General features: G+C 38.4%; 1 protein-coding gene across 3 annotated transcripts in view; it reads left to right on the top strand.

Annotated features, from left to right (window-relative positions):
- ARHGAP42 (Rho GTPase activating protein 42) overlaps positions 1-27,871 on the top strand; it is a 270,455-nt gene that overhangs the window by 8,936 nt on the left and 233,648 nt on the right. Inside the window, exon 1 of one of the 3 annotated variants that reach the window (XM_034666126.1) lies at positions 23,838-23,855. The exons of 1 other annotated variant lie outside the window; for it this stretch is intronic. The gene's annotated coding sequence lies outside the window, so the exon portion shown is untranslated. Of the gene's footprint in view, positions 1-23,837; positions 23,856-27,126; positions 27,199-27,871 lie in introns of those variants that run through there. One more of the 3 variants, XM_034666125.1, reaches the window with a different exon arrangement.

The raw sequence follows: 27,871 nt of genomic DNA, 5'->3' as shown, positions 1-27,871 counted from the left end.
GATTATATACTTGGGAGTTGGGGGTAAGGAAAAAGTGAGGTTTTTAAGAGAATTTTTGTGCATCAAAGAGGACCTATAAGATATTGAAGCCCTTGTCACAGTCAAGGTTGTTTTTCCCTCTAGTAAAGCATTGACATTAAGACAGGAGTTTTTCCTTCTGGAAGTTAGGTTATTGATAAGAATGCTTTTTTTCTTGTAAATCACTAAGACATTTGTAAACCGAAGGAGACTCATGTCTTGCTGGACTGTAATCTCTATAAGTTAACCATTCATTTTTCCCTTCTCTTAACTTTAGGGCATCTAGGAGTGCCTGAGGAATGTCACATATATCCCACCTGGGAGTTGTGGGGTGGGTTGCGGGGTGTCAGCTTTTGCTTTGTCCTTAGCTTGCCTTCTGTTCCCTCATCAGACCACTGTATCCAAGTGGTACAGTTAGAACCCATAGTGCTAACAACTGACCAACTTTCCTTCCTCAAGTTTTCTAAACAACTTGTCCAAGTTCTTGACTAAAAGGTTGCTTAATTACTGACAATTTAACAGAATAAGTGCTTAAGTGCGGGCCGAGTTAAGGTATAAAAAGAAGAGGTTATAGATTATTATAGATCAAAGTGATATACTCTGGAGAAAAGAGGAGATCATGGAGTAGTGAGCAAGCTTTCTGGTGCTGCCCACTTGAGAAAGTATCTCCCAAACCTAATGGTTAAGGCAAGGTAATTGGACAAGGTTAAGGCAAGAAAATACAACCCACCTAAGTTTGGATCCTGGTTCTTGTCTCCTTTAAATGTGGAGACACTCATGATGCTGATGGATTAAGATGATTAAGTGAATGGCGCAGTTAAAGTAATTAAGTCAGTGGTTGTCACATAGCAAGTACTCATTAAATGATCATTACTATTCAGGAACAGTAATAAAACCCCAGTTCATCTGAGTGTCACATGATTAGGATAAAAGATATCTTTTTTGTGCATTTTTAATGAATGTAAGCTAATAATGGCAGTTACTGTTTTGTGTAGGCCCACTGTATAATGCAAATGGAAAAGGACCAAAACTTATTTTACTCTTAAGGAAAATGGAGTTTATTTGCAAAAGAAAGCAATATCATTTGGAGAGCTATAGTTCTATATCTGTAATTTACATGGAACTCTGCCAAAAAGTCATAGATCCTCACGAGGGAAGCCCTATATATTTCAGCTCCCTCAGTGGATGATTGAGCTGCAGGCATCTGTGTTGTTACGGAGATGATTAGAATTACTTTCTCTTAACTGGCTGAATTCAGCTGGGTGAACTCAGTAGTGCTTTTGTTTAGGATTTTATTTGTGTTAGCTGGCATTCATTTGGCATTCATGTGACCTTGCTCAAAATCATCTTTCCAATGGAAGGTGATCAGGTGATCCGGGGGCTGAAACTTGAGGATGCTACAGAATTGTTTTGTTGATTTAGGGAATGATTTAACTGCATGTTGGTTATAATTCCTCTGGTCCTTACAGGAATCAGTGAGAATGAGTTCCTGTCTGCTCTTCTGTGTTTGAAGAGCCTTAGATGAAAGAAAGGAAGGCTATGAGAAAATTATTATTGTTTTATTCTGAAAAGTTTTTCTTACTGTTTTTCTAATTAAGAGCTTGATTGTAAACGCTTTTGTGTAACAAACCTGGAAAATCATCATTAACATTTATTGCACCGGTTGATAAATTGTGTTCCCTTCTAAGAAGAAAGATATAGCATGCATTGGTATCTCTCTCAACAGACCTGCTAGGATTGAAGTTGCTTAATTATGCAATTGACTGTTGAAGAGAAAAGGCTGAACCTGCATTGCCCCCTGCTTAGGGGTGTGGGTGGAGCAACAGGTACTGAGTGGGGATTGGGCAGAAAAGTTGATGCCCATGAATAAAAGTTCCAGAGTTTTCAGGATTACCTATGGATTTGACAACTAGAAGTGCTTCCTTGAGAAGGGAGGGGTGACTTAGAAGAGACAGTGGCATTGAGGAATACAGAGTGGCCATCTAAAGTTCAGGACTTCTGAGACTTTCTGATTATCTCTCTCAGGAATGCTTACTGTTTTCTCTCTTTCCTCTCTATGGGAGTAGTTGTCTGTTGTAGTATTTACACAGTGCATTGCAATTGCTTACATTTCTGTTTTCCTCTCTGTAAACTCCATGGGAGTAGAAAACTGTCTTTAGCATGAAGCAGTGTGTTTGGTACACAGTAGGTCTAAACAAATTTTGAGTAAGTAAAATTATATGAGCAACTTTCTTTGCTCTGTATTTTTTTCTACTTCCAGTAATGGAGTCAGAAAATAAAGTGTTAGGGTTTTTCTTAGTCAAACCATTTAATTATATATAACCTTTTTTTCCCCTAAGATTTATTTGTTTATTTGAGGGAGAGAGAGCATGAGAGAGTGCTTGTGTGAGTACAAGTGGGAGGAGGGGCAGAGGAAGAGGAAGAAGTAGACTCCCTGCTGAGTGGGGAGCTTGTCACAGGGCTCCATCTCAGGACCTGAGATCATGACCTAAGCCAAAGTCAGATGCTTAACTGAGCCACCTACACACCCCAGCTGTTCAATAACCTTAACAAAAAATACATTTATTTAATTTAGTGGCCAAAGGATGTCTGGTAACTTTTAGATGATTTGATAAATGTACTGAGTAGGTATAGATACTGAATCTTGGCATTCAAAAAATGTTAATAATCAGTAACCATTAATGCGTAGATTTCTTGTGGCAAAAGGAAACCTGTACATCAAAAAAGTTGAAAATTAAAGTATAAGAAAATCATGGATATTACCAGTTGAGGAGATTGTACTCCCATTGTGATTTTGCCTGGTTTTAGAGAATATGCCAAATGCTTATTTAGTAAGGGGAAAGATTATACTGAAGAGTTACATTTCTAGTCTAAGAAGATATTCTGCCATGCTTTGTCCTCATCATCTAGATGTGCATGTTTCATATTAGCTTATTCATCATTAGGAAACAAAGTGTCCATATACCTAAATTTTATAGGTAAATGAGGCTAACTTTCAAAAAGCAATTTTAAAAACATTTCTAGAATGGATTACTTGCATCCATGTTATCTAAAACAGAGCCTACTGATATAATCTCTTTTATCAATGACTGGTGTGAACATCGTGAACATGAGGTGACACGGTTTTATGCTGATGTGCAGCAGAGGTCTCAGGAAGAACTAACTGGGGACTCTTGGCCCTGAGTTTCAGAGCCCACAGCATCCAATTACTTATTTTTTCCTTTTGGTCTGGTGTCCTCTCTCTTGCCAGGTGAGCCCAACTTTCAACAGTGGAAAAAAAAAAGTGCAGTTTTTGCTCTTTATTGACTAATAATCCAGAGATAAAGAGATAGTTAGCAGAGTAAATGTCAGGAGTTTCCTTGAATGGCTTTTTGAGGTTTACTTCCCCTCTCCTCTCATTATATATTGTACTTTGCTTTAAATATTTCCCTCCTTTTAACCCTGTCACTTTGGTGGTATGTACTGGAGGAAATGTTCAGAAACTGGTTGGCCCTTAAAAAAAAGAGGTAAATCATGCAGCATGATGTCAACTCGGTGCCAGTGGAAAGTCCTAGGAACCTTGCTACTCAATGTGGTCCGTGGACCATCAGCATTTGCATCACCTGGTAGCTTCCATTTAATGTACATATTCAGCCCATCAGGATCTGCTGCAGGCCTTCTGAATTAGAATCTGCATTTAACAAGATATCCACGGGATCGAAATGCACCTTAAAATTTTATTTTATTTTATTTATTTATTTATTTTTAAAGATTTTATTTATTTATTCGACAGAGATAGAGACAGCCAGCAAGAGAGGGAACACAAGCAGGGGGAGTGGGAGAGGAAGAAGCAGGCTCATAGCGGAAGAGCCTGATGTGGTGCTCGATCCCGGGATCACGCCCTGAGCCGAAGGCAGACGCTTAACTGCTGTGCCACCCAGGCACCCCTGCACCTTAAAATTTTAGAAGTACTTAGGCTGCGTAAGAGAACATAGACAGGGCAGTAAGTAGTTCTTAAGCAGATGTGTACAAAGGGTAGTGTGATTTTTTGCAATCTTTTGATGACCTTTGAAACATGGATAGCCTATAATTTGTTTTTTTCTCACAGGTTATTTCTGTATAATGAAACCTTGGTGTTTCTAAAAACCTCACCTTTTTCAGATATTGCACACAGACATGTGCATGCACACACAAATATCAGGACTTACTGGGAATAAAATGGGTTAAAGGCAAAAAAATTAAAAACCTCTGTTACTTGAGCTAGAGCATCAAGAAAAAGAGTTCTGATTAAAAGTGTCAAGAGTTGACTTCATTGGCATTTGTACCCAGTGGGTCCTGCACCTTAAATTCTGTGTCTCTTGCTTCCCTCAGAAAAACCTGCTCCATGATGTGGACTTCTGTAACTCTGCTTTTTTTTTTTTTTTTCTTAAAGATTTATTTATTTTTAGAGAGAGAGGGTGAGTGAGCAAGTAGGGGGAGGGGCAGAAGGAGAAGGAGAGAGAGAATCTCAAGCAGACTCCCCGCTGAGTGCAGAGCCTGATGTGGAGCTCGACCTCACAACCCTGAAATCGTGACCTGAGCCCAAACCAAGAGTATGCCACTCAACTGACTGAGGCACCCCTAATTCTATTGATTTTAGTATAAACAGATTTTAGATGAGCTAGTTCCAAATAGCTTGATGCTATGGTGTAGAGGATATTGAATCCACTAAATCAGCCACTTATTCTAACAGAAAGCTCTTCTGCAGGATTTTTAACTTTTCTCTTGAAGTCTTCATATAGGCAAGATACTGTGAAAAGTGTTTCCCAGAGGGCTTCAAAATCAGTGTATGGAATTTCTGGGGAAGTAGGGGAATCCTCGGCTCACCTCATCCCGCGTATAAACCTGGACAACACCCACATCAGTGTAAATAACCCAGAAAACAACTTGAGAACTGGCAGAATAGGCTCTCCACAGTTCATTGTAGAGAGGAGGCCACATTGAAGATGGGAGAAAGAGTGGAGCTGTGGTTGCGAGCTAAACTGAGCCATGAGACTACAAGAACGGGGTACACCACAGGCACAGAGAGAGAAGAGGAGTGGACCCCAGGCTAAGCACCCCAGGCATGGGGAGCCTTCACTGGAAATAAATTCAAATTTCCCATAACATTTGGCTTTGAAAACTAGAGGGGCTTAACTTCATGAGTTTTTGCAGTCAGTGAGGCTTAACACTGAGAACTTCAACAATCAGCAAGAGGGCTATAGGGAACTGAGCCCCTGTCCTTAAAGGGGCAGCATAACAAAGAAATTTGCCAAGATACAGCATTGAAACAGCAGTTTATGAGGCACCTAGAGTATATGCGAAGGAACTTTATTTGCTGGTCTTAAGCATGTGCAGGAAGGGCAGGGATCTTTGGGAAACTTCTCTAAGAGCAGGGTTGCTGGAGGGTGCCATTTCTCTCCCCTGCTTCCCAGCCTAGGTACAGGGATACCTACAGGAACCAGCATGAGTGCTCCACCTAGCTTGCTAATGGTGTGCCCCAGTGGCTCCACCTCATCCAACCTGCCCCACTCAGCAGGATTCCCTTCAAAGCAGCTCCTAGTCTCTTCCCACAAGCAGACCTGTGCAAACCTTGCTGACATCATGTACTCTGCTGCTGCATTCTGTAGACTGTCCTGTCCAACTCTCCCCACTCAGCAGGAGTCCATCCAAAGTGGCACCACATGTGTAGCATTGTTTAAGCAGCCCAGACAGTGGTCAGCACTGACTCGTTCCCTGGGTAGAGGGGAAGATAACCATGCACACCAGTTTGATTGCAGCTCTAGCAGTGGGTTGGGGGCAGACATTTGATCTGACTGGTGGCCCTGCCCATCAACAAAACCTCACAGGGACAGCACAGAGAGATTGGTGGTTCAGGGTCATTGTTACCCCAACAGACATACTGGGAGCAAACATCTTGTCTGACTATAGGCCCCACACACCAATGAAAGCCTCTGAGGGGACACTGCAGGGAGAGCGCCCTGCAGTTCAATATAACCACAGTTCTGGCAAATGAGCTGAAGGCAGGCACGTGGTCTGACCAGCACAAGCCCAAGGTGTCCCCAGACTGGATCTTTAACAGCACAGGAACCACATTCTGCTGACAATAGGAAAAGAGAACCATTAAGGATGATTGGACTGAAGGCAAACTATCTCAACTACAGCAGTAGGGCACATAAAACACACATAGGAGACCCCCCTGAAGTGCCAGTTTCTGGTGAAAGGGGGACATTTCACTATAGGGCACCAAAGGACCTGTTCTTCATAAGGTTACTACATTCAGGAGAGGAGATGTAGCTGACTTTCCTAACATGGAAACAGACACCAAGAGTTAGACAAAATGAAGGGACAGAGGAATATGTCCCAAATTGAAAGAACAGGACAAAAATTGCAAGAGACCTAAGAGAAACAGAGATAAGTAATATGCCAGATAGATAATTCAGAGTAATGGTCATAAAGATACTGGACTTTAGAAAAGAGGGGAGGACCTCAGTGAGACTCTCAACAAAGAGAAAATACAAAAGAGAACCAATCAGAGATGAAGAGCACAATAACTGAAATTAAAAATATACTAGATGGAATAAATAGTAGACTAGAGAACCCAGAAGAATGGATCAGTGAGCTGGAAGACAGAGCAATGTACTGAAAGAAACTAAATGAAACAGGAAAAAGAGAAAAGAATAATAAAAAATATTAATAGGTTAAAGGAACTCATTGACTCTATCAGGTGTAATAATAACATTTGCCTTATAGGGATCCCAGAAGGAGAAAAGAGAAAAAAGTGTGCGGAAAATTTATTTGAAGAAATAATAGCTGCAAACTTCACTAATGTGGGGAAGGAAACTGACATCCAGATCCAGGAGGTACAGAGAGCCCCCAGAAATAATCAATCCAAGGAGGGCTACATCAAGACATGTAATAATCAAAATGGCAAAAGTAGTGATAAAGGGAGAATTTTAAAAACAGCAAGAGAAAACAAGACAGTTACATACAAGTGGAAATCCCATTAGATGATCAGCTGATTTTTCAGTGGAAAATTTTCAGTGATTTTTCAGTGTATTCAGAAGGGAATGGCATGAATTCAAAGTGCTGAAAGAGATGCGCCTGGGTGGGTCAGTCGGTTGAGCATCTGACTTTTAGTTCAGCTCAGGTCATGATCTCAGGGTGGTGAGTCTGCTTGTCCCTCTCCTTTATCCTCTGGCAGTCCCCCAACTTGCACTCTCTCTCTCTCTCACGGATAAATAAATAAATAAATAAATAAATAAATAAAATCTAGAAAAAACCTTGGCACAACAATCATTCAGAATAGAAGGAGAGATAGGGGTTAACCCAGACAAGCAAAAGGAATTTATCACCACTAAACGGGTCCTACAAGAAGTATTAAAGGGTTTTCTTTGAGTGAAAAGGAAAGACTATAAGCAGGAATAAGGAAAAATAATTCACAGGTACCTATAAGCACAAAAGTAGATTAATCACTTATAAATTCAGAATGGTGTTTACAAGCACAAAAGCAGTAAAATCAAGTAATCTATAAAAATCAAGGGATTCACAAATAAAAGGATGTAAAGTATGACACCATATACCTAAAACATGGGGAGGGGGAGTAAAAATTTAGTGCTTTTTGAATGGGTTCAAACTTAGGCGACCATCAACTTAATATAGAGTGCTATATGCATAAGGTGTTTTATGTGAATCTAATGGTAACCAATGATCAAAAACTGGTAACAGATATATAAAAAGTAAAGAGAAAGAAATCCAAGTGTATCACTAAAGAAAGCCATCAAACCACCAGAGAAGAAAGCAAGAAAAATAGAAAATAAGAAATGTGAAACAGGGGAGGGGTTAAGATGGAGGAAGAGTAGGGGTCCCCTTTTTCAGCTGGTCCCCTGAGTCGAGATGGTTAGGTACCAAACCATCCTGAACACCCACAGAATCAGCCTGAGACGCAGGAAGATACACCTGGATCTCTACAAATGAAGATCTCCAGCGCTGAGTATTGAGGAACAAAGCGGGGAGCCATGAACCTGTGCACAGATATCAGAAGATAAACGGAAGGGGAAGGGAGGCTCTGCGTTCTGGCGCCAGGAAGCGGTAGTCACCTGCACTGGGGAGCAGGCTGACTCGCGGACCGGCACCTACGAGAGAGCAGACTGAGACAATGAGCCTGGGAACGTGTGCAACCAGTCTGAAAACTGGCGCTCCGGAGTGCTCAAACCACATTGAAACAGAGAGCTCAGGAGTGCACGTGGGAACCGGGGGCGGCTGGCGGTGTTAGAAACACAAAGAACAGAGACACGCCAGTCCTGGAATGAGGGCTGGGACACCGGCTGTGGGGTGCACAACCCGGGACGCTGCAGGGTTTTTGGCAGCACCGGGAGAAGCAGAGTTAAAGAGGCCAAGAGAGCTCAGTGGAGAGCAGACTGTGATCTCTCTGTTCTGAGACAGAGGTTGGGATATGGCCACTGCTGCTCTTACTCTCCGAAGAGCCACAGAAAACCGCCAGGGAAAGCCGCCAGAGAACAAAGCCTGGAAATACCAGAACACATTCTGCCAATCCCCATCCCCCCTCGAAGGGGACAGGGAGACTCTACTCAAACAGGGTTGCCTGAGTATCAACATGGCAGGCCCCTTCCCCAGAAGGCAGGCTGAAAAATCAAGAAGCCCACATCCCTAAGGTACCTATAAAACAAGTGCACACTGCCTGGGTCCTGGTCAATGATTTGGGCTCTGTGCATCCCTGCAACCTCTCCTCATCAGAATGACAAGAAGGAGAAATACCCCACAGCAAAGAAAAGACAATGAGTCTGTGGCCTCTGCCACAGAACTGATGAATATGGATATAACCAAATTGTCAGAAATGGAGTTCAGAGTAACAATGGTCAAGATGATGGGTAGACTTGAAAAAAATATTAACAAAAATATTAATGAGAATATAGAATCTCTAAAGGCGGAAATGAGAGCGAATCTGGCAGAAATTAAAAATGCTATGAATCAAATGCAGTCAAAACTAGAGGCTCTGACGGCCAGGGTAAATGAGGCAGAAGAACGAATGAGTGAATTGGAGGATGGGTTAGTAGAAGAGAAAGTAAAACAGAAACTTGGCTCAAAAAAATCAAATCTCAAGGATATAGATTACGGGAGATTACTGTCAATGAAATGATCCAATGTCAGAATCATCGGCATCCCCGAAGGGGTGGAGAAAAACAGAGGTCTAGAAGAGATATTTGAACAAATTGTAGCTGAAAACTTCCTCTAATCTAGCAAAGGAAACAAGCGTTTGTGTCCAAGAGGCAGAGAGGATCCCTCCCAAATTCAAACACGACAAACCTACGCCACATCGCGTCATAGTGCAATTCGCAAATATTAGATCCAAGGATACAGTATTGAAAGCGGCCAGGGCAAAGAAATTTCTCACGTACCAAGGCAAAGGTATCAGGATTACGTCAGACCTGTCTACACGGATCTGGAATGAAAGAATGGGTTGGGGGGGCATTTTTAAAGCTCTTTCAGAGAAAAACATGCAGCCAAGGATCCTTAATCCAGCAAGGCTGTCATTCAGAATTGATGGAGAGATAAAGACCTTCCAGAATCGCCAGTCACTGACCAATTTCATAACCACAAAACCAGCCCTACAAGAGATATTAAGGGGGGTTCTATAAAGGTAAAAAGGCCCCAAGAGTGATACAGAACAGAAAGTTACAATCAATAGAAACAAAGACTTTATAGGCAACATGGCATCATTAAAATCATATCTCTCAATAATCAGTCTCAATGTGAATGGGCTAAATGCTCCCATAAAACGCCACAGGGTTGCAGATTGGATAAAAAGACATGACCCATCCATTTGCTGTCTACAAGAGACTCATTTTGAACCTAAAGATACATCCAGACTGAAAGTAAAGGGATGGAATACCATCTTTCAAGCCAATGGACCTCAAAGGAAAGCTGGGGTAGCAATTCTCATATCAGGCAGATTGGATTTTAAACTAATGACTATAGTTAGAGATACAGAAGGGCACTATATTATTCTGAAAGGATGTATCCAACAAGTGGATATGACAATTATAAATATCTATGCCCCCAACAGGGGAGCAGCAAGATACACAAGCCAACTCTTAACCTGAATAAAGAGACATATATATAATAATATGTCAACAGTAGGGAACCTCAACACTCCAGTATGAGTAATAAATAGATCACCTAAGCAGAAAATCAACAAAGAAACAAGAGCTTTGAATGCCATTCTAGAACAGATGGACCTCATAGATATATATAGAACACTACACCCCAGAACAAAAAAATACTCATTCTATACTAATTCCCATGGAACATTCTCCAGAATAGATCATGTTTAGGGTCATAAAAAAGGTCTCAACCGATACCAAAAGATTGAAATTATTCCCTGCATATTCTCAGACCACAATGCTTTGAAATTGGAACTCAATCACAAGGAAAAATTTGGAAGAAACTCAAACACTTGGAAACTAAGAACCATCCTGCTCAGGAATGATTCGATAAACCAGGAAATCAAAAATCAATTTAAACAATTTATGGAGAACAACGAGAATGAAAACACAACGGTCCAAAACCTATGGGACACTGCAAAGACAGTCCTAAGGGGAAAATACATAGCCATCCAAGCCTCACTTAAAAGAATAGAAAAATCTAAAATGCAGTTTTTATATTCTCACCTCAAGAAGCTAGAGCTGGAACAGAAGAACAGGCCTCACCCACGCACGAGAAGGCACGTCATCAAGATTAGAGCAGAGATCAAATAACTAGAAATCAGGAGCACAGTAGAGCAGATCATCAAAACTAGAAGCTAGTTCTTTGAAAGAATTAATAAAATAGATAAGCCACTGGCCAGACTTATCCAAAAGAATAGAGAAAGGACCCAAATTAATAAAATTATGAATGAAAAGGGAGAGGTCACAATCAAAGTTTTTATATTCTCACCTCAAGAAGGAAACTTTTATCAACAGCTTTATGCCAATAAATTAAGCAACCTGGAAGAGATGGAGGCCTTCCTGGAAACCTATAAAATACCAAGTCTGAAACAGGAAGTAATTGATTTTTTCAACAGACCAATTAATTATGAAGAGATTGAAGCAGTGATTAAAAACCTTCCATAAAGGGAAAACTCCAGGGCCTAATGGATTCCCCAGGGAATTGTTCCAAACCTTCAAAGAAGAAATAATACCTATTCTCCTAAAGCTGTTTCAAAAATAGAAACAAAAGGAAAACTACCAAGCTCATTCTATGAGGCCAATATTACTTTGATCCCCAAACCAGGGAAAGACCTCATCAAAAAGGAGAATTACTGACTGATATCCCTGATGAATATGGATGCCAACATTCTCAACAAGATCCTAGCTAATAGGATCCAACAGTACATTAAAAGGATTATCCATCATGACCACATGGGATTCATCCCTGAGACGCAAGGGTGCTTCAACATTCGCGAATTGATCAGTGTGATAGATCATATCAACAAGAAAAGTGTCAAGAACCATATGATCCTCTCAGTAGATGCAGAAAAAGCATTTGACAAAATACAGCATCCTTTCCTGATTAAAACCCTTCAAAGTGTAAGGATAGAGGGTACATTCCTCAATCTCAAAAAAACCATCTATCAAAAGCCTACAGCAAATATCATTCTCAATTGCGAAAAGCTGGAAGCCTTTCCCTGAAGATCAGGAACACGACAAGGATGCCCACTCTCGCGGTTATTATTCAACATAGTACTAGAAGTCCTTTCAACAGCAATCAGACAACAAAAAGGGATCAAAGGTATCCAAATCGTCAAAGAAGAAGTCAAACTGACTGTCTTCGCAGATGACATGATACTCTATATGGAAAATCCAAACGAATTCACTCCCAAACTACTGGAAGTTATAGAGCAATTCAGTAATGTGGCGGGATACAAAATTAATGCGCAGAAATCAGTTGCATTTCTACACAGAAATAATGAGACTGAAGAAAGAGAAATTAGGGAATCCATCCCATTTACAATAGCACCAAAAATCATACGTTATCTTGGAATTGAATTAACATAGTTAAAATGTCCATGCTACCCAGAGCAATCTACACTTTCAATGCCATCCTGATCAAAATACCAATGACATTTTTCAAAGAAGTGGAACAAACAGCCCTTAAATTTGTGTGGAACCAGAAAAGGCCCCAAATCGCCAAGGAATCTACACTTTCAATGCCATCCTGATCAAAATACCAATGACATTTTTCAAAGAAGTGGAACAAACAGCCCTTAAATTTGTGTGGAACCAGAAAAGGCCCCAAATCGCCAAGGAATTGTTAGAAAGGAAAAACAAAGCTGGGGGCATCACAATGCTAGATATCAAGTTGTAGTACAAAGCTGCGATCACAGACAGCATGGTACTGGCCCAAAAACAGACACATAGAGTAATGGAACGGATTAGAGAACCCAGAAATGGACCCTCGGCTCTTTGGGCAACTAATCTTTGACAAAGCAGGAAAAAACATCCAGTGGAAAAAGGACAGTCTCTTCAATAAATGGTGCTGGGAATGTTGGACAACTACATGCAAAAGAATGAAACTTGACCACTCTCTCACACCATACACAAAGATAAACTCCAAATGGATGAGAGACCTCGATGTGAGACTGGAATCCATCAAAATCTTAGAGGAGAGGATAGGCAGCAACCTCTTTGACATCGGCCACAGCAACTTTTTTCATGACACATCTCCAAAGGCAGGAGAAAGAAAAGATAAAATGGACTCATGGGACTTCATCAAGATAAAAAGCTTTTGCACAGTCAAGGAAACCGTCAAAAAAACTAAGAGGCAGCCCATGGAATGGGAGATGGTATTTGCAAATGATGCTACAGATAAAAGACTGCTATCCAAGATCTACAAAGAACTTCTCAAACTCAATACACAAGAAATAAATAAGGAAATCATAAAATGGGCAGAAGATTTGAATAGACACTCTTACAGGGAAGACGTAGAAATCGCTGATAGACACATGTAAAAATGTTCAAAATCATTAGCCATCAGGGAAACTCAAATAAAACCACACTGAGATACCACCTTATGCCATTTAGAATGGCAAAGTCAAAAAACAACAATTGTTGGAGAGGATGTGGAGAAAGGGGATCCCTACTACGTTGTTGGTGGGAATGCAAGTTGGTATAGCCACTCTGGAAAACAGTGTGGAGGTCCCTTAAAAAGTTAAGATTGAGCTACCCTATGATCCAGCAATTGCACTACTGGGTATTTACCCCAAGGATACAGACGTAGTGAAGAGAAGGGCCATATGCACCCCAATGTTCATAGCAGCATTGTCCACAATAGCTAAATCGTGGAAGGAACCGAGATGCCCTTCAACAGATGACTGGATTAAGAACATGTGGTCCGTACATACGCTGGAATATTACTCAGCTTTCANTTCATAGCAGCATTGTCCACAATAGCTAAATCGTGGAAGGAACCGAGATGCCCTTCAACAGATGACTGGATTTAGAACATGTGGTCCGTACATACGCTGGAATATTACTCAGCTTTCAAAAAAAAAAAACAAAAACCAATTTCTCAACATTTGCTGCAACATAGACTGCACTGGAGGAGATAATGCTAAGTGAAATAAGTCAAGCAGAGAAAGACAATTATATGGTTTCTCTCATGTATGGAATATAAGAACTAGGAAGATTGGTAGGAGATGAAAGGGATAAAGAAAGGGGGGTAATCAGAAGGGGGAATGAAGCATGAGAGACTATGGACTCTGAGAAACAAACTGAGGGCTTCAGAGGGGAGGGGGTTGGGGGAATGGGATAGGCTGGTGATGGGTGGTAAGGTGGGCACATATTGCATGGTGCACTGGGTGTCATACGCAAGTAATGAATCATGGAACTTTACATCAAAAACCAGGGATGTACTGTATGGTGAGTAACGTAATATAAAAAAATGTTATTATAGGAGAAAAGAAATGGAAAACAATTGTAAAACAAGTAAAAAATGGCAATAAATACACACCAATCACTAATCACTTTGAATGCAAAGGGTCTAAATGCCGTAATATAAAGACATAGGGCAGTGGAATGGATAAAAAAGCAAGACCCATCTATATGGTGCCTACAGGAAGTTCATTATAGACCCTAAAACACATGCAGTATGAAAGTGAAGAGATTGAGAAACATTTATCATGCACATGGAAGTGAAAAGAAAGCTTGGCATAGTAATACTTATTTTGGACAAAACAACCGGTAAAACAAACACTGTAACAGGAGACAAAGGACACTACTGCATGATAATATAAGGAACAATCCAACAAGAGAACATAACAATTGTAAATATTATGCATGCAGCATTGAAGCATCTAAAGTCATGAGGCAACTATTAACAGATATAAAGGAAGAAATTGGCAATAATACGGTAATGGAGAGGACTTTAGCACCCCACTTCCATCAATGGATGGATAAATCCTGACTGAAATCAACAAAGAGACAGTGCCTTTAAATGACATAGGACAAGATGGATCTAACATATGTTAAGAACATTTCATCCAAAAACAGCAGAATACACATTCTTTTGAAGTGCACGTAGAATATTCTTCCCAGTAGATTACATATTAGGACACCAAAACAAGCCTCAAAAAATTAAGAAAGACTGAAATCATATATTGAATTTTTTCTGTTCATGACGCTATGACATCAGAAATCCACCACAAAAAAAAAATCTGAACGGAACACAAATATATGGAGGTTAAATAAGATGCTACTAAACAATGATTGGGTCAACCAAGAAATCAAAGAGAAAATCAAAAAATACGCGGAGACAAATGAAAATGGAAACACAAAGGGGACAATCTTTGGGATGAAGCAAAAGCTGTTCTAAAGTGGGAAGTTTCCATCGGATATTCTTTCCTGATTTGTCTAAGATTAGTTGACCAAGGACTTTTGAGTGTCCATTTGTGGGGTCTCTGTTTCACATATCTATGTGTCTGTTTTTGTGCCAATACCATGCTGTTTTGAGGATCACAGCTTTGTAATATAGTTTGAAGTCAGGCATTGTGATGCCCCCAGCTTTGGTTTTCTTTTTCAACAATCCCCTGGTGATTTGGGGTCTTTTCTGGTTCCATACAAATTTTAGAATGTTTGTTCCAGCTCTGTGAAAAATGTTGATGGTATTGTGATAGGGATTGCATTGAAAGTGTAGATTGCTCTGGGCAGCATAGACATTTTCACAATGTTTATTCTTCCAAAAGACACTTTTCAATAAATGGTGCTGGAAAAATTGGATAGTCACATGCAGAAGAAAGACACTGGACCATTCCCTTACACTATACAAAAAGACAAAGTCAAAATGGATGAAATATCTCAATTTGAGACAGGAATCCATCAAAATCCAAAAACATAGGCAGTAACCTTTTCGACATTGGCCACAGTGACCTCTTTCAAGACATGTCTCTAAAGGCAAGGGAAACAAAAGCAAAAACGAACTTTTGGGACTTCATCAAGATAAAATCTTTTGCACAGCAATGGAAACAGTCAACAAAAATAAGAGGCAAACCACAGAATTGGAAAATATATTTGCAAATGACATATCAGATAAAGGGCTGGTATCCAAGCTCTATAAAGAACTTCTCAAATTCAACACCGAAAAACAAATAATCCAGTCAGTAAATGGGTGGAAGACATGAACAGATGCTTCTCCAAAGAAGACATACAAATGGCTAACAGAGACATGAAAAAATGTTCAAGATCCCTAGCCATCAGGGAAATACAAATCAAAACCACAATGAGATACCACCTTACACCAGTTAGAATGGCAAAAATTAACAAGACAAAATACAACAAGTGTTGGCAAGGATGTGGAGAAAGGGGAACCCTCTTACACTGTTGGTGGGAATGCAAGCTGGTACAGCCACTCTGGAAAACAGTATGGAGGTTCCTCAAGACATTAAAAATAGAGCTACCCTATAACCCAGAAATTACACTACTAGGTATTTATCCCAAAGATATAGACGTAGTGGAAAGAAGGTGCACATGCACCCCAATGTTCATAGCAGCAATATCCACTATAGCCAAACTGTGGAAAGAGCCGAGATGCCCTTCAACAGATGAGTGGATGAAGAAGATGTGGTACATATATACAATGGAAAATTCCTCAGCCATCAGAAAGGATGAACACCCACCATTTGCATCAACATGGATGGAATTGGAGGGGATTATGCTAAGTGAAATAAGTCAAGCAGAGAAATACAATTATCATATGGTTTCACTCATATGTGGAACATAAGGAATAGTGTGGAGGACCACAGGGGAAGGGAGGGAAAACTGAATGGGAAGAAATCAGAGAGGGAAACAAACCGTGAGAGACTCTGTACTCCTGGAACCAAACTGAGTGTTACACAAGGGAGAGGGGTGGAAGAATGGGTTAACTGGGTGATGGGTATTAAGGAGGGCATGTGTGGTGATGAGCACTGGGTGTTATGCACAACTGATGAATCACTGAACACTATATCAAAATTAATGATATACTATATGCTGGCTAATTGAACATAATAATAATAAATAATAATAATAATAAAAGATAAAGGGGGAAGTATATAACGATACAGGCCTACCTCAAAAATCAAGAAAAATTTCCAACAATGAACCTAATGGAGCTAGATAAAGAACAAACAAAGAACAAACAAAGCCCCAAAGCACCAGAAAGAAAGAATTAATAGAGATTAGAAGAGAAGTAAATGAAGTAGATACTAAAAAAACACACAAAAAACAAAGAGAATAGATCAATGAAACCATCAGGTGGTTCTTTTTTTTTTTTTTAAAGATTTTATTTATTTATTTATTTGACAGAGATAGAGACAGCCAGCGAGAGAGGGAACACAAGCAGGGGGAGTGGGAGAGGAAGAAGCAGGCTCATAGGGGAATAGCCTGATGTGGGGCTCGATCCCATAACGCCGGGATCACGCCCTGAGCTGAAGGCAGATGCTTAACCGCTGTGCCACCCAGGCGCCCCCAGGTGGTTCTTTGAAAAGATCAACAAAATTCATAAAACTTTAGGGAGACTCATTTAAAAAAAAGAACTCAGCTAGAAATGAAAGGGAAGAAATAACAACCAACACTACAGAAACACAAAGGATTATAAGGGAATATTATGAAAAATTATATGTCAACAAACTGAACAACTCAAAAGAGATGGTTAATTTCCTAGAAACTTATAACTTCCCAAAACTGAATCAGGAAGAAATAGAATATTTGAACATACCAGTTGTACTTGCAGTAAATTTGAATATGTAATCAAGAAACTCACAGCAGGCAGGTGGCTTCACAGGTGAATTCTTTCAAACATTAAAAGAAGAGTTAATACCTATTCTTCTTAAACTGTTTAAAAAAATAGAAGAGGAAGGGAAGCTTCCAAATTCATTCTCTGAAGCTAGTATTATCCTGATATTAAAACCAGATAAAGATACTACAAAAAAAGAAAACTATAGGTCATTTATCTCTGATGGACATAGATGCAGAAATTCTCAACAAATGATCAGTAAACCAAATCTAGCAATAAATTAGAAAAATCATTCATCCCAATCAAGTGTGATTTATTCTTGGGATGCAAGAGTGGTTCATTTTTTTGTAAATTAATTAACATGGTACATAACATCAAGAAGGGAGGGGATTAAAAACCATATGACCTTTTCAGTAGGTGCAGAAAAAACATTTGACAAGGTACAATGTCCATTCATGACAAAAAGCTTCAATAAAGTAGGTTTAGAGAGAACACACCTCAGTATTATAAAGGCTGTATATGATAAACCCACAGCTAACATCATACCCAATAGTGAAAAATGGAGAGTTTTTCCTGTAAGATCAGGAAAAAGGTGAGGATGTCCACTCTCACCACTTTTATTCATCATAGTACTGGAAAATCCTAGCCACAGCAATCAGATAACAACAATAACAGCAAAATAAAAGGCATCCAGATTGGTTAGGAAAGAGTAAAACTTGAATTATTTGCAAATGATGTGATACTATATATAGAAAATCCAAAAGACTCCACCAAAAAATTATGAGACCTGATAAATGAATTCAGTAAAGTCTGAGAATACAAAACCAATATACGGAAGTTCATTGTGTTTCTTTATATTAATAATGATGCAGCAGAAAGAGAAATTAAGAAACCATTTACAACTGTACCAAAAATAGTAAGATATCCAGGAATAAACTTAACCAAGTAAGTGAAAGACCCATACTGAGAAAACTATAAAACTTTGATGAAAGAAATTGAAGATGACACAAACAAATGGACAGATATACCGTGCTTATGGATTGGGACAACAAATATTGTAAAAATGTTCATACTATCTAAAGCAATCTAGAGATTCAGTGCAATCCCAATCAAGATACCAATGCCATTTTTCACAGATCTACAACAAATAATCCTAAAATTTGCATGGAACAAAGAACCCAAATAGTCAAATCAATTTTGAAAAAGAGGAACAAACTGGAGGTGTCACAATCCCAGATTTCAAGATATACTACAAAACTGTAGTAATCAAAACAATATAGTACTGGCATAGAAATAGATATAGATCAGTGGACCAGAATAGAGAGCCCAGAAATAAACTCACACTTCTATGTTGAATTAATCTTTGACAAATGAGGCAAGAATATGCAATGGGAAAAGACACTCTTTTCAACAAATGGTGTTGGTAAAACTGGATAGCTATATGCAAAAGAATGAAACTGGACCACTTTCTTATACCACACACAAAAATAAACTGAAAATGGATTAATGACCTAAATGTGACACCTGAAACCATGAAATTCCTAGAAGAAAACATTGGCAGTAATCTCTTTGATATCAGCCATAGAAACATTTTTCTGGATATGTCTCCTGAGTCAAGGGAAAGAAAAGCAAAATTAAACTGTTGTTGGGACAGAACAAAATAAAAAGCTTTTGCAGTTAAGGAACCATCTACCAAAAAAAAAAAAAAAAGTCAACCCATCAAATAAGAGATGGTATTTGCAAATGATATATACAATATGGATTTAATATCCAAAATACATAAAGATCTTATACAACTCAACGTTCAAAAAACAAATAATGCAATGAAAATGAGCAGAAAACATGGATGGCCAGGAGACACATGAAAAGATTCTCAACATCACTCATCATCAGGAAATGCAAATCAAAGCTACAATGAGATACCACCTCACTACTACCTGTTAGAATGACTAAAATCAAAAACACAAACAGTCAGTGTTAGTGAGGATGTGGAGAAAAAGGAACCCTTGTACGCTGTTGGCGGGAATACAAACTGGTACAGTCACTGTGGAAAACAGTTGAGGTTCTTCAAAAAATTAAAAATGGACTTACCCAATGATCCATTAATTCTACTGCTGGGTATTTACTTAAAGAAAACAAAAACACTAATTTGAAAAGATATATGTACCCCCTACGCTTACTGCAGCATTATTTATAATAGCCAATATATGGAAACAACCCAAATGCCCATCGATGAATGGATAAAGAAGATGTGGTGTATATACAATGGAATATTAATGAGCCATAAAAAGAATGAATTCTTGCCATTTGCAACAACATGGATGGATCTAGAGAGTATAATGCTAAGTGAAATAGATCAGTCAGAGAAAGACAAATACCTTATTATTTCAGTCAGGTGAATTTAACAAACAAAAAAATGTATAAAAAAAAAAAAAAAAACCTACCCCACCAGGCCTTAAGTATAGAAAATAAACTGGTGGTTTCCAGAGTGAAGGTGGGTGGGGGGATCAGTGATATAGGTGAAGGGGATTAAGAGTACACTTATGAGCACTGAGTAATGAATAGAATTGTTGAATCAGTATATCGTACACCTGAAACTAATATAACACTGTTAATTATACTGGGATTAATAAAACAATTAAAAAATGTCAGCATTTTCGGGGGAACATTACACTTGAACACTTGAGTTTAATGTCATATCCTATCTGCTAATCATGCATGACTGAAGTTATAGAAAGACATTATAGTAGAACAGACTGAAGTTTTCAGTTTATCTTTGCAGACTTCACATTGTGGTCTGAAAGTAAAGACAGAAACTTTGTATTTAATGTATTGAATTCATCCATGTCAAGAGGGAGTTGGCGTACAGCCATGAAAGAAAAGTAAAATTGAAATGCCGTCAAGGACAGTGGGAAATAATAGCTTTTAAAAAAGTCACTGGATGTGAAACTTTATTCTTGACCTTTTCAGGCTTCGCATCTTCACTTCTAGGAGGAGAGTTCGACCTGACACAACAATCTCTAATTTTCTGTCTTGCTCTGACTTTCTCTTACAGGTATTTTTTATGATTCCTTTTAATTGATATGTTTGAGGTTTAGTGCTAAGCCACTGCCAGAGCAAATGAATTCCAACTCCTTCTACTTTGGGCTCTCTTAGTGAGTGGAATCCCCCTTTTTGTTTCTGGCATCTTTCTTAAGAGGCTTGCTAAACTCAGGAGAAGAAAATGCCAAAAATAATTCTACTGGCAAAGTCATTTTACATCATTTTCTCTTTCATTGCTTATTAGGGGAATAATCTATATGAATTCAAGTCTTTAAGGGGCTTTTAAGAGTTAGAAAAATGAGGGGCACCTGAGTGGCTCAGGTGGTTAAGCGTCCTCTGCCTTTGGCTCAGGTCTTGATCCCAGGGCGCTGAGATTGAGCCCCTGGCTCTCAGCTCAGCAGAAAGTCGGCTTCTCCCTCTCCCTCTGCCTCTCCCCCTGCTTGTGCTTTCTCTGTCTCTGTTTCTCTCTCAAATGAATTAAAAAAAAAAAAATCTTAAAAAAAAAATCTTAAAAAAAAGAGAAAGGTGAAAGCACTGGGTAAAGTTCAAAGGAATGGGTAAAGGTAAGTGATAAGACAGTATTTCACTTGTGTCATTTAAGAGTTTCATACACTGAATGACTGTCCTAATTTACATAAGTAATGCGGAAAGGCCATACATACAGCTTTCAGAAATGAAAGTAAAGGAAAACAGTGCAAAAATTTGTTTTCAGACCTGTTTATATTTTTCTAAAATCATGGCCTGTTTGTACTGGGAGTTGTCTATATTAGGGTGGAGGGAGATGACACACTGTAGTAACCAAGGTGTTTTGTTTTGTTTTGAATTCTTGAGTCTCCAGTTGATTAGGGCTTGGAGTAATAGAGATAAGAGAACTCCTTTCAATTTTGTGGAGCTTTGCGAGTTTTTGGGTTTTTTTTTTTTTTTTCATCTTCTCCATTTTCCACAGTAGCCTTGTAATTTCCTTGTGGATCTATGCTGGGGGCTTCCCAGTTATCACTTGAGGATGGCTCTGTTGAGAGGGAAGAATTGGTGGAAATCCCCTTGAATTGCTTTCCTGGAATAAAGCTGGGTTGAGAAATCATGGGGCTCTGGGCACACAGATAATGTCTGGTATCTAATGGCTAAGTCTTGGAGTTACCTCTTACCAAATGTGATAAACTGGAACTAGATTGTAGAGACAGGGTTGCAGCCCAGGAAAATATCTTTGTGTGTGTGTTTGTGTATATGTATGTGTGTGGTCTTGTTTTTCTGAAAACACTTTCTTTCTCTCCCTTGGTTCATATAAAATACAAACACACCCCCCTGGTAGCACTTTTTGTACGGAATAGAGTGATTTTTAAACACTTCGACCTGGAGAATACAGATTAATTTCTCTAAGAGGATCTTGATGTTTTATTGTTATAATAAGCTAAGCAGTTAGTCACTTCTCAATAAAAAATATTACATCAATTTGGCATATATAAACAACATTTCCTTATGTCTCAAAAGGAAAAAGGGACACGGCAAACATACTTACTCTGGTTTTTTACTCCCTACTTCTGATCAAGCCTTTACTTAAAACTTTCTGACTCCAGGAAACATCAGGGATAGAGGAGCAAGTTCAGCAACACTTTGAAGAAAGCAGCACTCAGCAAATTGGATACTACAAAACAACTGAACTAGTTTAGTCAATGAGTTAGTGGGTCGTGAAAAGAAGGAAAAAAATTACCAGGGAACCATTCTATATTAAAAGGTCCTTAAGAGATTAAAAGACATAAGTGAATGCAGAATTTGTAGAAAACAAATTTTAAAAGCAATTGGGGTAACTTGAATGTGGACTAGCTTTTGATATTATTGTTAATTTTGTTTACACAGCCATGTGGCTGTTACCATTTTTAAGAATATCTCCCTGCTCCCCCTTCTCCATTCATTCAGATGAGGCAAGTCCTTTAGCCTCTTTTAGGGTCTTTTCTCCATCTATGAAATGAGGACGATTGTTGTGGAGGCTTTTATAGGGTTGATATGAGGGTATAATGAAATGGCACAGAGTCTAGCCAGGGACTGTTACGTGTTGTTGTTACTGCTGTCGTTACTACTATGACTACTATATGAGGTTGATGTTTTATTTTAATTCTAACCCAAGCTTGTGTTTCTTTGTTTTTCTATTGGTGTCCTCTCATTCGGTACATTGACAGTTAGTTACCCTACATGGCCTGGGCCACAAGGCTTAGATCTTGGCCCATCTAGGCTTTCTCAACATTTACTCTCAGTACCAAGTTTTATACCAGGGCCAGTGACTGTCCCTGAGTAGATGCTTAATTATTTGTCAAATGAATTAACTCTATTATCTGTGAAAATCACAGCAAAAAAATTAAAAAAAATCAATCTTTATTCTTATTGGTACTAAATGGTACTTAATAGTACTAACACTACTTTCTGGCATACTAATTGGCACACTTATTGGTACCAGGTGGGTACTTAAAAGGGCCATACCCAAGTGGTGGACACTGGGGTCTGGATTCCTTACATTACATTTCAGTTGCTCACTCTTTGCTTATAATGAGGTCCTTTCTCCTTCTTCAGAAGGTATTTCTATGGCCATTTCTTTCTCATCAGATTATAACCCCTCGATAAAGTGAAAAGTCAAAAAATCTCTTTTAATGGTTTTCACATGTAGGTAGATATCAAAAGAAGACTATTTTTTGAAACTGAAGTGTTCTTGGAAACCTTGATGGGGATTTAGGAGAATATTTGGTGTAAGAAATGATTTTTAAGTAATTAGAGAAACTTAGTTGTAGAAATAATGTGGTAGCCTGTAACTTACAGCTGTCAAATATTTATTTGGTTATAATTATAATGTTTGAGGCAATTATTTACATATGTTTTCTCCAACTTGACTATTAATAATTGGGGGTGGATGGAAAAGAGGCATTTCTTTAATACAGATTTTGCATTCAAATGTGGAAAGAGCTGAAATTTATTGAAATAAAAAGGAGAGGTTAGATGCTTATATTTGAGATGCAGTCTAAAAAGAATGGAGATGTAGTCTATTTAAAACCTTAGATTTTAAATCTGTGATTAGTGAGATGAGTGCTTAAATCTGAATCAAACAACGAAGTGCCATCTTTGTTTTAGGTTTAAAAGAGTACCCATGTAAAGGATCTGACAGTTGCTTGAAGACTTAAAGGTAACTCGGTAATTCTAGCAGACCGTTGTTTTTCTTCCCCCTCATTTTGTAGTTTAATTAGAACATTGCCTTTTGGGGTCTTACCTATTTTTCTGTAAGGAGTTTATGATTTTTATCAGTGAGAATAATGTGTTTGAAGTTCATAAACAATTTATTCCTCTATATAAAGTGATAAAGTATGTTATAGAATTACTGCTACTACTAATTACTAATTCCTAAAGATAGGTAAAGAGTAGAAATGTTATGTTACAAATAAAATGAACATGTGGAAATCTGTTATTACATTTCAAGTTTGAATATTTTGTTTTCTTTTTCTTTAAGAAGCAGCAGGGGGGAAACTATGCCCATTGCATTCCATGCCAAGGTCAGTTCTCCATATTTTGTCTGACTGTTTAATAACACTCAAGCTAGAGGCAGTCAGGAGGTCGCTTTCATTGATAAATCTATAGTTAAAAAGAAAGCATGTACTTCAGAATTTAAGCTGTTTGTTAAGCCCAGTCTTCTTTGAGATCTTTTTGAAAAGTGCTTGTAATTTTCCAGAATACCAGGATTAAGACGAAGAAACACAGAATAGTTAATGTGTAGATTTGGGAATGGCTTTTTCTCCCCCTTCCTCCTAGGTTGAATTACCTTATAGACCTCTTTTAAAAAGGTAGCTTTAAAAAAAAAAAAAGAGAGAGAGAGAGAGAGAGAGGGAGAGGGAGAGGCAAACCAGAAAATACTTTTAACTATATGGAACAAACTGAGGTTGCTGGAGGGGGAGGGGAATAGGTTTTTGGGTGATGGGTATTAAGGTGATGAGAGCTGGGTGTTGTATGTAAGTGATGAATCACTAAATTCTACATCTGAAACTAATGTTATACTGTATGTTAACTAACTGGAATTTAAATAAAAACTGGAAAAAATATATCAATAGATTAAAAGAGAAAGAGGGGCCCCTTGGTGGCACAGCGGTTAAGCGTCTGCCTTCGGCTCAGGGCGTGATCCCAGCGTTATGGGATCGAGCCCCACATCAGGCTCCTCCACTGTGAGCCTGCTTCTTCCTCTCCCACTCCCCCTGCTTGTGTTCCCTCTCTCGCTGGCTGTCTCTATCTCTGTCAAATAAATAAATAAAATCTTTAAAAAAAAAAGAGAGAAAGCATACGGGAGTAGCTAAATGCTTAACTCACTGAAACTACAGTAACTCAATAAAACTACATTGTGTACATATATTTAAAAAGGTAGCTTGTATTATTTATATAAATTGAGATTTGTTAACTGGTCATGTCTAGTCTGTGAATTTTAACAAAGTGATTGAAAAAATGAGGAACATATTTGGTACCTATAATGTACTTGGATTTTACATCAAGTCCAGGATACCTTCACCAAATTCTTAAACTATCTTGTTTTAATTGTTTAAACTCCAGATTTGAAAATTGGAAATCCTGAGAAATATTTTTTCTCGACTTTCTTGACTCTGAAAAATAACTTCAAGTTGCATTTTTTCCCCCTGAGAATAAAGTAGCTATATCATGATTGTTTTCTTAATTGAGTTTCATTTGTGTGATTGACTTTAGTAAAAGTATTCTAACTTAATTCAATTTATTAAAGGAGTATAGATTAAATATTTTGAAATATGCTGTCTTTTAAACTATTTCTAGAGTTTTTAAATAAAAGTATAAGCAATACATAATCTGTGTATGTATGTCCTCCTGCCCCTCATCATCTCATAAGCCCCTCTTCCTTGTTTCATTCTGTAAACATGAGTTGCTTATGGCTTGTGTATGCTGCCAGGAAGTAGGGTGAGCAAAAGTTCTTTTCCCATGACCCTCACTCTAATGTTGTTCCAAGGGTTCCCTACTTGGAAATGCCTTGATAACCACATTCATTCCTGACACACCCCACCCCCAACACACACAAAACTACTGAGTGCCATCTGACCCCTAGTCCAGATGCAGCTTTTTAAAACATTAGTGGTGAAGGCTTTTACCTAAAGCAGTGAATATCTGAGAAGATTTTGTTTGTGATGTGTTGCATGTGTATGGAAAAAAAAAATTTTTAAAGATTCAATTACTTGGGGTTGTTCTGCTAGCTAAAAGTTGATTAGTGTGTGTTTTTGTTTTTCTCTAGTTTCAGATTCACTAAAGTTAGTGCATGTGTTTGTGTGTGTTCATCCTTTTTGTATAATTTCTGGAATTTTTCCTGCTGACAGTGAAATCTAAAATGTTAAAGCATACTTTAGATTCCATTGTCTTATAACTTTTATCATGTATATAAGTTTTTTAAAGACTTGAGTTATGCTGGTCACCATCCCCTAATTCTTACATGATGCACTCAATTTCTTCCTTTGGAATAGATGGGAGAGAAACATATTTATTTAATACATTCTAGGGCTCTGAATTTCTCTAATATTCCCACCAACACTGAACTAAGCAGTAGCATTCTTTGATGTTTAGAAAATGAGACTGTGAGGAAGAGGTTAAGTAATTTGCTCAAGGTAACAAAAAGCTAGTCAGTCACAGAACTAGGATTTAAACCTGTCTGATACCAAAGTACTGTTCTTTGCTATTTGATAATATTCAAGCTGAGAACACTATCTAGGAGTTTTATGTTCTAGGAGCAAGAGAATGGAGAGTGGACAGGAAAAATGCCTAGAAGGCAGTTTTATATGGAATGGCTTTTGAAAGTGAAGAAGGCTGGGACCAGAAAGGGTAAGATAAAGGGTAGGCCAGGTAAACTGCTGGTAGATGCTGTGGTCCAGTGTCAGACTGCTGCTCCAGGCAAGATTCCATGACTGCTATAGTTTGACAGAGGGTTGGGTTGGAACTTTACTTACTGGATTATTTAAAAATATATATGTAGAATAAAGGGGGTAGTTGTGGTTATAGTATATTTTCCCTGTCCTAGGAAGACAAAAGCTGACTGGGTTATGTATGACGCATACATTCCTACAGCAAGGACATGAGTTTTCATTCCAATTCCATGATGGGCTTGTGTGGAAAAGCAGACAGATTTATTTGACAGACTACAAAGACCCTTTGCAGAGTACATGTTATGAGAGAATGAGGAAGGAGCCTTGTTCTTATGTACTATGCTGTGATGCCTCTTCAAAAGCTGTAGCACATAAGGTTAAGTATGTGGGATAAAGGGAACTCCATTTGCAGACTGTTTCCTGTTAGGGCATGTCCACCATGTAACTGACCTTTATGTATCCCTTGAATTCTCTCTGCAGGCCCTAGCCTGGATTGAAAAAACTTGAAGACCTTAGTTTCCTTGTCCTATTTCAGTTACTAGGAATTTGAATTAACACCAGTTAACTGCTTCAAGCCCAATGAAAGTGTTAGTGGACCCATGTTACTGACATGCTGCCTAGAAAGCAGATTTCTGTGTGAAGACTTTTTACCCATTGTAAAAGTAGAGATTAATTTTGGTAAAGTAATTTAGTATGTCAAGTACTTATTTTAGTCTGAAAATTGTTATTTTGTACTTAACTAAGTTGAGAGCAAGCATCATTTTGCATTTGTACTAGTGACTGCAGTGTGCAATTGTGGCATGCAGTTGTGGCTTAGAGAGAAATATATATGTGGTCTGTAAACCGAGACTTCTAATACTCTTTCTTTTCTTTTCTTTTCTTTCTGTTTTTTTTTCAGATGAAAAAAACTTTGGAGGAAATCTTAGTGATCTCTTTAGGAAACAAAAAGCGAAGGGCAGCTGTTCTGAACAAAACTGTAGGTAGTTTTCTTTCCCTAAGCTAGCTCCTACTCATGCTTATAGTAAATTAGTGCCAGGGGACCTGGCATTGCAGCCCTTGGCTCTTGACTTTCTGCCCAGTTATATGTGATAATCCAAAGTCTGCATATTTTGAAGTCCCATGGGGCACAGATGTTTGTTATGTTAGGTGAGCATTTTAATTCTAAATTTTTGAGTTAATTCCCTTTAGAACTACTTATAACCACATGATAAAAGGGTGTAGGTGAAATTTCAACTGGCCAATTTGGGACACTTTGAAATACTTTCTCACCAAATTGGTAAGATTCCTGGTGCATTAACCATAGTAGTTAAATCTGTATGTATAAATACAGGTCTTTACTAGTCACTGTGAACAAGGGCACTGGTAGATTGAGGAGGAACGTTAAAGAACTCCTCATCAATTTGAAATTGAAACTAGAAATCAGACATGTTTAAGATTTTTAGTGGGGAAAGAAGGAACTAAATAAAACATCTTTCATGAAATGGATGCTAATTTTGAGTTTGAAAAGGTGCACNAAAAAAAAAAAAAAAAAAAAAAAAAAAAAAACTATAGAAAAGGTGCACTCTATTAAGGATGGCCTCATTTCATCTGAGAAACCAACTGGTACTTTAAGGAACTTTGAGTTCAGGCCATTTTGGTTTTGTGTTTTA

Source organism: Ailuropoda melanoleuca, chromosome 8 (genome assembly GCF_002007445.2).
Source record: "Ailuropoda melanoleuca isolate Jingjing chromosome 8, ASM200744v2, whole genome shotgun sequence".
In the NCBI taxonomy this organism is placed as follows: domain Eukaryota; kingdom Metazoa; phylum Chordata; class Mammalia; order Carnivora; family Ursidae; genus Ailuropoda; species Ailuropoda melanoleuca.
This window is presented reverse-complemented; position numbering and strand designations above follow the sequence as displayed.